General features: G+C 36.4%; 1 protein-coding gene across 1 annotated transcript in view; it reads left to right on the top strand.

The window, feature by feature from the left end:
* LRP1B (LDL receptor related protein 1B) overlaps positions 1–15016 on the top strand; it is a 1897925-nt gene that overhangs the window by 1725548 nt on the left and 157361 nt on the right. The window lies entirely within an intron of this gene.

Genomic DNA, 15016 nt, shown 5'->3' with positions numbered 1-15016 from the left:
CTATTTTATACCAACACCATTCTGTTTTGGTAACCATAGTCTTGCAATACAATTTGAAGACTGGTACTGGAATGCCTCCAGATTTGTTCTTTTTACATAGTATTGATTTGGCTATTCAGGCTCTGTTTTGGTTCCATATGAATTTTAAGATTGTTTTTTCTAGTTTTATGAAAAATGATGATGGCAATTTGATAGGAATTGCATTAAATCTATAGATCGCTTTGGAGAGTATGTTCATTTTCACACATTAATTCTTTCCATCCATGAGCATGCGCTGGGTTTCCATTTTTTGTGTGTCATTTATGATTTCTTCCAAAAGTGTTTTATCGTTTTTCTTGCAGAGATTTTTCATCTCCTTTATTAAGTATATTCCTAGTATTTTATTTTATTTTGTACAACTGTTGTTAAAGGGGTTCGGTTCTTGATTTAATTCTCAGCTTGATCGCTGTTGTTGTATAGCAGTGCTGGTGACTTGTGTACATTAATTTTGTAACCTGAAGCTTTAATGAATGTGTTTATTAGACCTAGGAGCCTTTTGGAGGGGTCTTTAGGGTTTTCTAGGTATTTGATCATATCATTGGTGAACAGCACTGGTATGACTTCCTCTTTTCTAATTTGGATGCCCGTTATTTGTTTTTCTTCCCTGATTGCTCTGGCTTAGGACTTCCAGTAGTATATCAAATAGAAGTGGTGAAAGTGAGCATCCTTATCTTGTTCCAGTTCTCAGGGGGTCATGCTTTCAACTTTTCCCCATTCAATATGATGGTGGCTGTGGGTTTGATATATGAGGCTTTTATTATTTTGAGATAAGTCCCTTCTATGACTAGTTTATTGAGTGTTTTTATCATAAAGCAATGTTAAATTTTATTGAATGCCTATTTCTGCATCAATTGAGATGATTATACAGTTTTGTTTTTAATTTTGTTTATGTGATGTATCACATTAACGGACTTGCATATGTTAAACCATTTCTGCATCCCTGAGATGTAACACACTTGCTCATGATGTGCTGTTGGATTTGGTTATCTAGTATTTTGTTGGGGATTTTTGCTTCTATGTTCATCAGAAATTTTGGTCTGTAGTTTTATTGTTATGTCCTTTCCTGGTTTTGGTATTAGGGTGATACTGGCTTCATAGAATGATTTAGGAAGGATTCTCTCTTTCTCAATATTTTGGTGTAGTTTCATAAGATTGGTACAAATTCTTCTTTGAATGTCTTGTAGAATTCAGCTGTGAATCCATCTGGTTCTGGGCTTTTTGCTGTTGGCAATTTTATTACTCACTCAATCTCACAGCTTGTTACTGGTCTGTTCAGGGTTTCTATTTCTTCCTGATTCAATCTAGGAGGATTGTATGTTTACAGGAATTTATGCAGTTCCTCTAGATTTTCTAGTTTGTGTGCATAAATGTATTCATAATAGTCTCAAATGATTTATTGGTGTTGGTTGTAATGTCTCTACTTTCATTTTTAATTGAGCTTATTTGGATCTTTTCTCTTCTTTTCTTGGTTAATCTCCCTAATGATTTCTCAATTTTGTTTATCTTTTAAAAGAATCAGCTTTTTGTTTCATTTATGTTTTGTATTTTTGTTTGTTTCAATTTCCTTAAATTCTACTCTGATTTTTGTTATTTCTTTTCTTCTGCTGGCTTTGGGTTTAGTTGGTTCCTGTTTCTCTAGTTGCTTGAAGTGACATTAGGTTGTCAATTGTGCTCTTTCAGGCTTTCTGATATACACATTTAATACTATGAACTTTCCTCCTCGCACTGCTTTTGCTGTATCCTAGAGGTTTTGACAAGTTGTGTCACTATTATCATTCATCTCAAAGAATTTTTTCATTTACATCTTGATTTCATTGTTAACCCAGATATTCAGGAGCACATTATTTAATTTCCATGTATTTGTATCATTTTGAGGGTTCCTTTTGGAATTGTTTTCTAGTTTTATTCTACTGTGGTCTGATAAGACACTTTATATAATTTCAATTTTCTTAAATTCATTGAGACTTGTTTTGTGGCCTGTCATATTGTCTCTCTTGGAGAATGTTTCATGTGCTGATGGGAAAAATGTATATTCTGCAGTTGTTGGGTAGAATGTCTTGTAAAAATCTGTTAAATCAATGTGTTCTAGAGAAAGCTTAAGTCCATTGTTTCTTTGTTGACTTTATCTTTTTTAGTATTTAAGTCTGGTTTATCTGATATAAGAATAACTACTCCTGCTCCCTTTTGGTTTCCATTTGTGGGAAACATTGTTTTTCACCCCTTATCTTGAGTTTACATGAATACTTGCATGTTAGGTGAGTCTTTTGAAGACAGCAGATATTTGTCGAATGATTTTAAAAAACTGTTCTTCCATTCTGTATATTTTCAGTAGGGCATTTAGGCCATTTATATTCAACAATATCGATATGTGAGGTATTGATCTATTCATCATGTCAGTTATTACCTAGATACTTTTTTGTTGTCCTATTGTTTTATAAACCCAGCGAATTATGCTTTTAAGAAGTTCTATTTTGGTACAGATCCAGCTTTTGTTTCAAGATTTAGAATTCCTTTTAGCATTTCTTGTAGTGCTGACTTGGTAGTGGCAAATTCCCTAAGCACTGTTTATTTAAAAATGATTTTATTTTTCCTTTCTATATGAAACTTTCTTTTGCTGGGTACAAAATTCTTGGCTGACAGTTATTCTGTTTAAGGAGGCTAAAGATAGGTCCCAAATCTCTTTTAGATTGTAAGAGTTCTGCTGAGAGGTCTGCTGTTAGTCTGGTTTTCTTATATGTTACCTCATGCTTATATCTCACAGCTCTTCAATTTTTTTTCTTCATATTAAGTTTAGATAACCTAATGACTATGTGTCTTGGTGACGATCTTTTTGCAATACATTTCCCAGGAGTTCTTTGAGCTCCTTGTACTTGAATATCTAAGTTTCTAGCAAAGCCAGGGAAATTTTCCTCAATTATTCCCTCAAATAAATTTTCAAAACTTTTAGCCTTCTCTTTTATCTCAGAAACACCAATTATGCATAGGTTTTTGCCATTTTACACAACCCCATAATTCTTGGAGACTTTGTTCATTTCTTTTGATTCTTTTTTCTTTATCTTGGTCTGACTTGATTAATTTGAAAGCCTTGTCTTCAAGCTCTGAAATTCCTTCTTCTACTAGTTCTAGTCTATTGCTGATACTTATCACTTCATTTTGTTTTTCCTTAAGTGTGTCTTTCATTTCCTGAAGTTCTGATTGGTTTTTTATTCATGGCATCTATCTCTCTAGAAAATTTTTTATTCATATCCTTTTTAAAAAATATGTAAATTGTTACCTTTCTCTGGCATTTCCTTGAGTAGCTTAATAAACAACCTTCTGAATTCTTTATCTGGTGTTTCAATGATTTCATCTTGTTCTGGATCCATTGCTGGGGGGGTAGTGTGATAATTTGGGTGTGTTATAGAACCCTGTTTTATCATGTTATCATGATAACATGATTCTGGTTTCTTCTCATTTGGGTAAACTAATTCTTCTAATAGTTTTTAAATCTATTTTTGATTTGACTATGATTTTTCTTTCTTCCCTCCCCCCCCACCATAAGTATATGACTTTGATGTTTATAGTTTATTATAGTCTAGTTTGGTTCTTGATGCTTTTAGGGGTGAAGATCTGTGTGAGTTCCTTGAATGTAGTCTTTGTATGATGGTTTCCTCAGATGCTGCTTGTATTAGCAATTCACTTGGTGTGTGGGCAAGTATACCCTCTCCTAAGGGATTGGAATGGCAGAGGTCTCTTGAAGCTTATCTCATTCACCTGTGGTGTGCACTTTCTCATTTACTTAATTTTTCCTCAATATTTTATTTACAAAGTTGATGATTCCAGCTTCAGAACATTAGAGGAGGTATCCCTGGGTAGAAACTAGTTGTAGGTAAAGCTGATGGATAAATCAAATATCCAATGTTGTCAGAGGTCCCAGCCTTTTTGAGGGTGGCTGGGGTAGCTCTCAGTTAGACACACTGAGGTCTTATCAGGTGGAAGGCTGGGGGCCACCTCAGCTGTCTTGCCAGGCCAACAGGAAAGCTATCCATCTCCCAGACTCACTCCTATCCCAGTGTTCCAGCTACTCAGATCAGACAGGCACCTTTTTTCTCTGTAGGAATGTTGATATTCCAATTAGAGAGGAATTGTGAGTCTGCCTCATGCAAGCCTGAATCTATGGGGTGCTCCTCCTGTGGGGATACAGTCACTGTGAAGTGTTCTATGAAGGCAGTCTACAGGTGCAACCATGCCAAGCTCTCATGGGAGAAGTCCCAGCCATGTCTGCAGTGGTGGACAAGGGAAGAAAAGAGATCCTTCTCCAAGACTCTTCTTGAGCATTAAGGCTTCCTGACTTTTAGAGTAAAGCTACAGATTTTCCCTGATGATACTAGCACTGCAGTTGTGTCTCTGCTGAAAGAAACTTCCAACAGCAGAAAGATATGGAACCCAAGGCCTGCCATCTGGATTATTTGGTCCCAAGGGGTGTTCCCTTGATGTGGTTCTCCCCACCTTCCCCTGGGAGTAGGAGTTTCTGAGAGCCAGGCTACAGTGATTGCTATTGCTTTACTGGGTTTAGCTATGCAGTGGAACTCCCACACTCCTGGCTGGTGCTGGAGAGTGTCTGCAGGGCATCAAGTGATGTGACCTGTCCTCAGGTCTCTTAGCAGTGGGTACCAGCACCGGCTGTGATAGGGGTGGCAGAGGATTGATGTAGACTCTGTGAGCTTCCTTAGTTACAGATAGTGTGCTGGGTTTCTCAAATGCTGATTGTGATAGTAGTGAACTTGTTACATGGACAGACTCAGGACCTCCTGGTTAGCCAGGGTGTTGCAGGCAATGGTGATAGCTGAGATTGCACACCGGTTTTATCTTTCCTGGGCACAATGTTATTCTACCTAGAGATGCTATGAGAGACTGTGTCTGTTGGTTTCCAGCCAGGAGGTGGTGCTTACAAAAGAACACCTGATGCAGTAGTAGCAGTGGGATTTGAGCTTGCTCTATGTTGCCCAGGGGAAGTATTCTCATTTCTCAGGTGATGGGCAGGATCACAGAGCTCCCAAAACTTTATGTCCTTTGTGTTAAGCTACCAGGGCAGGTGGGCATGCATAGGCAAGGCCTATTTCAGGTGGGACTGCACTCTGACTCTCCATTTGTGGGGCAAGCTGCAGCCCCTTTGGGGATTGCAGGCAGTTCTCAAGCCACTGAGGTAGTAATGTTCCAATGGAGAGCATAACTGACTTGGCTGCACAGAAGAGTTCATGCAAGGAATGGGGAATAGCAGGCAACAATAAGCCTTATCCAGATTCCATGCAGTTGGCAAGGCAGATCTCACTCCTACAGTGCTCTGCTAACAGCACTGGACTAAGTTTCAGGTACGCTGCACTGAGAACCCAAACTTGCCCCAGGCTATAAGCTTTCCCTGAAGAGACAGCAACAGAGGCTTTCAGACCATGTCATTCCCCATCTGCCTCACAAGGTCAGGCCCCCAGCTCCTACACTCATGGCTGCAGTGTACTTCCCACTAGTCCCCCAAGTTCTAGACAAGAGAGTTCATCCTCACCCAAGTTTATATTTCTAAATTCAGTTCAGAGCTTCTTTCAACCTGTGGCCACTGCTTGAGCTAGTTAACTGAGCTCCTTGAAGTTCCCTGTGAGATGTAATAAGGAATGACTTCCCTTAGTTTGCACTGAGACTGGAAATGCCAAGATACTGCTGCTTTTACTTTTGTGTTTTTTACCACTCTCTAAATCAGTTCCAGCTCTGGGAGGTTTAAGTCCTTCCCCTGTAACATGCAATTTCAGGTTCCCCATTGGGAATGTGTACCCTGGAGGCAGCCTTTTCCATCTCACATTCTGGGTACTTAGAGATTTTTGCCTGCCTCACAATGTAGGCTTCTGCCTGACACTTCTTTCAAAGGGTCTGTGGATTCTTTTGGTTTTCCTGTTAAAAGTTCCTGTGTTCCTTTTTGGAAAAAAAAGTTCTCAGTGTGAATCTCTTCACATTATTCTGTCCTTCCAAGTGGACATGCTAGCACTGCCTCCAATCTGCCACTTTCAGTGCATGATTGTGGAATAAATGATTGCTTAAATCTTGTCTTAAGTTGGGAGTTCCCAAAATTAGAACCTGTACTCACAAAGATATGAGTTCAGAGGTATGTTTTGGAGATGATTCCAGAAACCACTAGTAGGGGAGTGGGGAAGTAAACCAGGGAGAGGAAGAAATCCAATAGAGGGTACATGATCAGGTATGTTATGCCAGGAACGAGATTCATCCTACCAGAAAACTCTAGGAGATCGTGTAGAACACTCAGGATTACCCCAAACAAGAGACAGGACTGGGATATGTATTCATCAGCTACTGTAAGTCATTGGTTTAGGGCTGCTCTGGAAGAGGATTTGGAGTGATTAATGGCTTGATGGGGACTTCCAGATTGGGCTCAGGCGGAGTTGCATGTGCTTGTTGTTAAAAACCGTTTGCTTAGTGTGGATAGAAATGGTGAATATCAAGGAGTGTAGATGGGGCACTGACATCATATATTTCAGATCCATACACCAGAAAAAGGTTTCATCACTTGAGTGTTCAAGAACCTAGGGCCATCTCTATATTTAAGGGACTCTCAACAGCTCAAGGTGTTGTTCTTGTTCTGCTCTAACCACAAATTACCAACCAAAGGTTTGTATTCAACTGAAATCAGATTTTAAAATGCATTAAATTTATTTTCAAGGAAAAACAAAATTGACAAAAGGGTATATCAAAGACTATCGAAGTGTGTTAGGGGCAAGATACTATCTTACAATGTATCCAAAAACTAGATCATAGTTTAGAACTTGTGACTATTGATCATTATCATCTATCACAACTGTTTCCTTTTCCTTTTGTTAGCTTTTCCATAAAGTCTTTACAGCCTGCCATTTGGGTCCTTAGATCTTATCCTGACCTTGTGTAATCTGCTCTGCTGAAATGATTCTACAAATGAAAATAAAAGATGATTTGACAATAGGGACTTTAAGTAGGCTACCAAAAAGTGAGATTGGCCAGCAGACAATGGTGTTTCTAAAATGTGCTTTTTCTTCATAGAGCCTGTACTCCAGACAATAAGTAATATTTTTTTTCCTAAGCATTGTAAGCTGTATAAACTATGGCTTCGCTAATATATTTGGGGCATAGGGAGGAAAATATAAGAAAATAAAACTGTACTTTAGATGCATACTAACATCCCTGTCTATATAGGAAAACAAAAGGAAACAAATTAAATGCTTTACACATTTTCAGTAACATTTGAAATGATTCAGTGTAAAAAAAGATATAAAAGAAAAAGTTATGCCAGACAATACTAGCAGTACTTGAAAGTTGAAAGTATTTATATTTTAGTGCATTTCTCCAGGAATTTATACACAAAAAGTAAATGTATTTTAATGAGAAAATTCAAAAATATCAAATATCCTGAAAATCTAAGAGCACATAGAATAAGTGGGGGTGGTGTGTGTGTGTGTGTGTGTGTGTGTGTGTGTGTGTCTTGGCCTTCTCTTTTTAAGTAGTAAGGTGCTAAGTTTTAGATCAATACTAAAAGAGCAAATAGAAATGTTAAAGAAAAAGAAAGATAAATATTTGAATGCTTTAGTATTCAATGAGACTTATTAGCACATTTTTAATTTTATTATTCTCAACCGAATGTATTATGCACTTTCCAATGAATGTTAGATGGAAAAATGATTTGGAAGAGTTTTAAAGATAAACAGTTTTAAAAAAATGTAAATCTGACCCTAATGCCTTCCCAGACCCTCTGCAATACTGAAACAAAAATATTCCATTCATTACAATGTATACATTTAGACACATTGTTCCAAGGAGATGAATCTATAGGGAAACAAGTAAGAATAATATGGGAAAATTTTTCTTCAGTTTCAGAATTTGTTCTTCCTGGAATTCAATTAGAGATACGGTTTTCGTCTTCAAATACAAATATAATTACATAAGAGTTCTGATTCTTGGCTGAGCATAGTGATGTGTGCCAATGGTCCTTGCTATTCAGGAGACTGAGACAGGAAGATTGCCTGAGCCCAGGAGTTGGGGACTGCAATGAGCAATAGTCACACCATTGCACTCCAGCCTGGGTAACAGACACCCTCCTTTCTCAAAAAAGAAAGAAAGAAAAAATAGAATATCTGATTTTTGTGAGAATCTGACAGTGCTGTCTCTGCAGTGTGTGTGGTTGTGTGTGTTTGTGTCCATGTGTTGTATGTGTGGTTTCAAAGATCGCTAGCAGTATGCTTTGTATGCATATAAAACAGGTATCCACATTCGTACTAGATATGTATGTGTGTCTGTGCCCTTTTTCCTTGATTTTATAAGATGAGTATCTCCCCTCTCCTTGGGTTTTTATTTAGTGATGTTTATCTAATATATGTATGTGGATGAATAATAATTAAGATACAATTTTCTCTATATTCCCCTCTTTCTTCACTTTCCACCTTGGTTTTATAATCTCAAAACAAAGATTTGCTAACTGGTTATAAAGTTGTCAAAATAAATTATTCCACATTACTAAAAGAATGTGGTTCTTCCTGTTCATAATTATTGATTGATATGATTATAAACTCCAAATAAACATGAATGATAAGTTTAAAGATTCATCTTACATGAGAAAACTTTCAAGGTTGTCAATCAGAAAGAATATTTATCTTTGCTAAGTAAATAACAAATACATTAGATTGCACCTAAGAATTTTAGCACGTATGCAAGCATCATTAGAATGTATACAGAAGAAGATAAATATATAAATATTATTATCAAATACAAAAATATGGTGAATGTCCCTAAAGAGTGGTCTTTTGAAGCAGGTATCCACATCGTTAACTATTGATAAAAAGTATTTTATTTCAAATATTAATTATCTTTCTTATTCAAATTGGAAAAAAAACAAAACACAAACCCATAAATGACAAACTGTAGATAACTGTTTAAGGTGTATCTACAAGATAAATATTATACAGCCATAGAAATGACACTTGTCAGGATTTTTAATAACCTAGAAAATATAATTTTTAGTGAAATGTGCAAGATATAAAAATGTATTTATAGTCAGAAACATGTCATGGAGCTTATTCCTGTGTTGTATGGCTATGGGCAATTTGTTTCTACTTTTCTATATTACATCATGTTAAATTTCCCAAAAAGTATATGTTACTTATGTAATGAAAATAAGTGCGACTTTCCAAGGAATACAGGTCTAATTCAAAGTAAAATGAACACATGGACACAGGGAGGGGAACAACACACACTGGAGCCTGTTGGGGGCTGGGGAGAGGGGACAGAGAGCATTGGAGCATTAGGAAAAATAGCTAATGCATGCTGGGCTTAATACCTAGGTGATGGGTTGGTAGGTGCAGCAAACCACAGTGGCACACATACATGTACCTGTGTAACAGACCTGCACATCCTGCACGTGTACTCCGGAACTTACAAATATAGATTAGAAAAAATGTTAAAAAAGAAATTTTATAGACTTGATAATTAAATGCAGATAATAAAATCAAATCATATATTTGTTTAAAGCACTCTAGATGTCTTCTAACCTTCCACATTTTTCAGATCGGGCATCTGGTACCCCACAGCATTTCAGTGTCTTTTATGTTTCGAATACTCTGTGACCTTGAGCAAGTCACCAATACTTGTTATTTGCTTGTAAAATGAATGGGATGCTTTACAAAGTTGTAGTATTATCTGTTCACTTAAAACAATGAGGTGGTCAATGTAAAGGACCTAAATCAGTGCTGACAACCAAAATCTCAGAACCTATCACCGCTAAAGAACTTAAGTCATGTAACCGAACACCACCAGTTCCCCCCAAAACTATTGAAGTAAAAAATAATAAAATAAAATAAAATAAAATAAAATAAAATAAATACCTAGGTTCTTCCTCCTAAATTAACACAACTTGATGATAAAGTTGACAGTACAATTCACATCTTTTAATTGTTCAGATACCATTTATTAACTAGCTATTAAATAGTGTTTACTATTACTTAACTCTTATTAGTTACTATTTGTTTTACCAGATATTAAATTAATGCTCATGTATTTCCCTTCAGTTTTTAGTAGAGTAAACTGAGGCACAAAGAAGATAAATAATAGCCCTATGTTATATGCTAATTGGAGTGAGAACTAGGATTCAAATCAAGTTCCTCCTTTAACTTTAGGGCTCTTTCTACCTTGCTTCACTGCCTCCTGCAAAATCAAAGTCTGAATCTGTCCATCCAAAAATATAAAGTGAATTGAGCAATTGTATAGTGCTTCTGATCAACAGGATCAGACAAGCTAGACAAATATAATCAACTATCTATTTTAAGGTATTTTAGTAGGTTCACCATTTAATGTATTTACTTTGCTTTTAAAATAAAACATAGAATAAATAGTGGGAAAAATAAAAGAGGCTTATTTTGTTTGTATCTCAGCTGGTTGAAGGAACTTAAGTGGAATTGCTAGAATATTCTACCAGAATCTGTAACAGGGGCTCAAGGATGACTCTGAAGACCTATCTATCCCTCTGTGTTATTGAGATTTATGTTATGCCTCTGTACTTGTGGTACACAAATGCAAATTTTTTTGTACAACATTACTGTACAATTTGTCAAGACTACAGGCTGATGAAAAGAGAGTGATGAATGGAATAGCAGGGGTTTTGAAGATGACCTAGAGTATATTGGCAAAAGATGAGAGTGTAACTACTTTCCCCTTCCCCTGACTCACTTCATAACCATAAACTTACAACACAAATTTCTAAATAAGAAAAAAAATCACAAATTCTTGTCAAGTTCGATAGATGGCATTACAGAATGTAATATGACACTTGCTAAAACTGCATAATGTGAATTCAAAAAATTTCCACTGAATATTACATTGCATTGACATGCAATTTTAAAAAATGTCATTATTGGAGTCTCTACAGAGCTAGCTTATTATAGATTCACCTCTTTATCGAGAAAATATGTCATTGGCAATTTGTTTTGCTTTAAAGCCTTTCCCTTCTCTATCTGGAAGAATAACATAAAAGTTTTGAAGAATAACAATTCAGAAACAAAACGGAAATGGTTGAATCTCAGTGGGATAAGCTGCGGCTGGCATTGTTATTCCTAACTGCTGGTGCGTCCACATAGCCTGTCCACTTTCCCTAGAAGAACAGGTTGCCCATGTAAGCGCTCATTGAGGAATATTACCCTGATGGATGAGAAGTAACATGAAATTAATTTGCAGATTCACCAAAGACTTTACAAAGTAGGGTGACCTGCAACTTCCCAGATAATCAGTACCACTAGATGCTGTAATAGCATATGTCATGTAGAGACGATGCTAAAACAAAGGTGGCTGTACCAGCTCCTGTGGAAGCATGGATTTGAGAATCCCTTTTTAAAATAAAATTGATTCCGACTCTTCTGGCAGTAAATGACTGCATTACTCCCGTAATTATAAACCAATGAGATAGCCTGGGAATTATGTAAGTCAGCACATACAGATAACAACATTACTATTAGGAGTCTGTAATATTTTAAGCAACAGAAATAGCAAGGTGTTCCCATTAGTCAGGATTTGTCTGCAAATTACAAAAACCCAACACAAACTAGTGGTAAAATGGAATTTCAGTCTTGATTACAAGGATTGGATAGAGTAGATGTGGGGCAGAATTTGGATCCAAGTATTCACATATAGTCATTAGATAGCAATCTCATTTTGTTCTCCCTTTATACATATGTCTTTACTCTATTGGTGTGTTCTGAGCCACCAGTTCTTAAAATGACCCCTAGAAATGTGAGGTTATGATGCTTACAATCTCAATGGGAAAAAAATAATCTCTTTCAAAATCTATAAGAATGACCTCAAACAACTTTCATTGACCTTCCTAGGTTATCGACAGAAACTTCTAATTGCCTGTTTCTATACCATTTTACTTTTGCGTTCTCCTTAGACACAGAACTTTACCTCTTAGCTTGACATATTGCTATCTAGAAGTTATCACATTTTCAGCTTCCTTTGTGTTGTCATGTGACTAAGTTCTGAGCATTGAGATAGAAACAGAGTGTTATGTGGGACTTCCAAGAAAATGGTTCAAGGGTAGTTTTCTCAACATGGAAGGGCTTCTTCCTTTGCCCTTCTGTCCCTTTTCTTCTGGCCTGGAAGGTTATGTCTTGAGCTTTAGCAGTCATGGATGGTGGAGCAGAAAGATAGAAATGTCAGTTCCTGAGGATATCACCAGGCCACCATACAATCCCTGTACTGCCTCCTTGATGCCTCTCTAATGTAAAAGCATAATGATCGATCACATTTAAGCAGGAAATTACCCTGGACCAACTGTGCTCTAGGGCAGTAGGCAGTAGGCCACCCTAGGTCAGGCTATCCTCCCTTGTGGTAGTGGAAGTGGGAATCCAGAATTAACAGCTTCACCAGGTATGAGAACAGTAGTTTCAAAAAATAAAACAAAAATGAAAGCTGATTAAAACAATAAGAATGGTATATATTTACTAAGTACATATCCACCAAAAAAAAAAAAAAAAAAAAAAAAAAGTGCCGGTAAACCCTACAGGCTACAGAAAAGGAGGCAGAGAATATGTTCTCCTCACGCCTGCCACCACTTTGGGTGAACCTGTAATCAGTCAAGGAGATTTAGTACATTTGCAAGACAGCATATGTGGTTATTTGTTTCCTTATAATGTAAAAAGAGATGTTGAGGAGTGTTTAGAATGAGAGAACAGAATTGTATAAGGTTGATTTAAAAAGAAAAAGTAATGACTTCTCTATAAAAGGTCATGCTTTGATAGTTAAGAGATAGTTAACCTGTCTCCCAAGAGAAGATGAGGTCTTCTATAAAAGTTTGCCAGTTCTAACTACATCCTTCTGACTTCATAACGTTATAACCTGGAAATCAAAGAAACAAGGAGCTGCCGTGATTGAAGCTTAACTTCATTGTTCCCACAGTTCTTTTCACCTCAGTATTTCCATTACTGTATTTATTTATTTATTGGTAACCAAAATTATTACCTGTTACCCAACTATTTGTAATCATCATGTTTCCTGAAATAGAAGATGGAAAATCTTAACTACAAAAGAGCAGTAGCAAGAAGGACCAAACAGCATATTTCTAATCTCTTAATCCCCAAATTAAAGTCGTCTTCCTAACTTCACTCTAAAATGGTTTTATATATTATATTTTCAAACTAATAGCAAACTTAAAAAAAAGGAACAAAACGATTTTTCTGGTCAGCTGAATAAAACACATGGCCGATTTACAAGTGGTATTTCATTTTCGAAACAAACATTAATCGTGAAACAGTATATAATTTCAATTTGTTTAGGTAGCTACTGATTCATTAGTTTGCTACATATTTAATATACAAAAAAGTTACATATATGCACAACAGGCTTTATTTCACATATTCATTGAATAAGTGGTGGTTTTCCCCAGTAATATAATACATTTATTTTGACCTCTGCCACAAAGCTAACAAAAAAGAAATCAATGTAGAGTGGGAAACTTACACTCTGTCTCTTCAAAAAAATAAAAGCAAATAAATTAGCCAGGCTTGGTGATGTGTGCCTGTAGTCCAGGCTACTTGGGAAGCTGAGATGGGAGGATCACTTGAGTCCAGGAGGTCGAGGCTGCAGTGAGCTATGGTTGCACCACTGCACTCCAGACTGGGTGACAGCGCAAAATACTGTCTCTAGGGGGGAAAAAAAAATGTTATATATGAAAGGTCTATATCTAACATTTTAATTGTTAGATATTAGTGGAAAAAATTGTGATGAATGTTTATTTAGAATGTTTTCAGGAGGAAAAAAGTGGTACAGAAAACATGAAAGCATGAAAACATCCTGAAATTGACAGATTAAAATAAAACCTTTGGCACTCCTGAAGAAGATGCAATTTTAGACAATTTATATCTTATAATCTGAATCACATGTATTATAGTTAGGATATATAGAAAAGCACTGGTCTCTACTAAAAGCACAAAAATTAGCCCGGTGTGGTAGCACGCACCTGTAGTCCCAGCTACTCAGGAGGCTGAGACAGGAGAATCACTTGAACTCAGGAGGTAGAGGTTGCAGTGGGCTGAGATTGTGTCACTGCACTCCAGCCTGGGTGACAGAACAAGATCCCATCTCCAAAAAAAAAAAAAAAGATTGCATTCTTTTGAATCCCTGCACTGATCACACAACTTCGTCTGGCTCATTGAACCTGCATTTTTGCATAAACAACAGGGCAGAGGACGCAATCGGGTATGCATTTGTCTCAGGTGAACAGAGGGATGATCTTTTGTCCCGGCACCTGTGAAGATAAACACACAGTTTAGACTGCCAGGGTGAAATTCAACAGAACTGTTTTTGGGTAAATATCTTGAGGTTCACAAGGAATTTCCTTGTGAGAAAGTTGTGAGGGAGGTATGTAGCTTAAAAAAAAAATCTTTGTAGCTATCTTATTTAAGAATGAAATGAAAGGCAGGTTTTGCCTGATGTAATTCTCAGCTTGACTTTTCCCTTGTCTTAGTGATTTTAGGGTCCTGAGATTTATTTTCCTTTCACATGTGTATGATATTCATATTCCTCTTTTATTATCATTGTGACTGAATCTCAGCACAGTTCGATCATTTGTTCAATGCTACATGATGAAACAGGGAAGTAGCAACTTGAATAGAGACAGTCTTACTCCAGCCATGGTATGTTTTCTATTACTTTAGAATACATGCAAAATTTTGAGAATACCTTAAAACTTACATGATTGATGAGCATAAATAGAATAATTCTGTTTCATTTTAATTATGAAACAGAATAAAAACACGGTAGCCTCAAATGTCAAATAAATAAATCTCTTGAAAAAAATATATGTACTTTTTCTTTTTTCTATTGCTTATAGTTAATTAATATAAAGCATTTAAATTCTGGGGCTTAAATTCTGAGGCTCTAAGGAAGTTTGGTTTTGCTTTTGTTTTGTTTTGTTTTTACAGGCAAT

The sequence above is a fragment of the Chlorocebus sabaeus genome, chromosome 10 (genome assembly GCF_047675955.1).
Source record: "Chlorocebus sabaeus isolate Y175 chromosome 10, mChlSab1.0.hap1, whole genome shotgun sequence".
NCBI lineage: Eukaryota > Metazoa > Chordata > Mammalia > Primates > Cercopithecidae > Chlorocebus > Chlorocebus sabaeus.
This window is presented reverse-complemented; position numbering and strand designations above follow the sequence as displayed.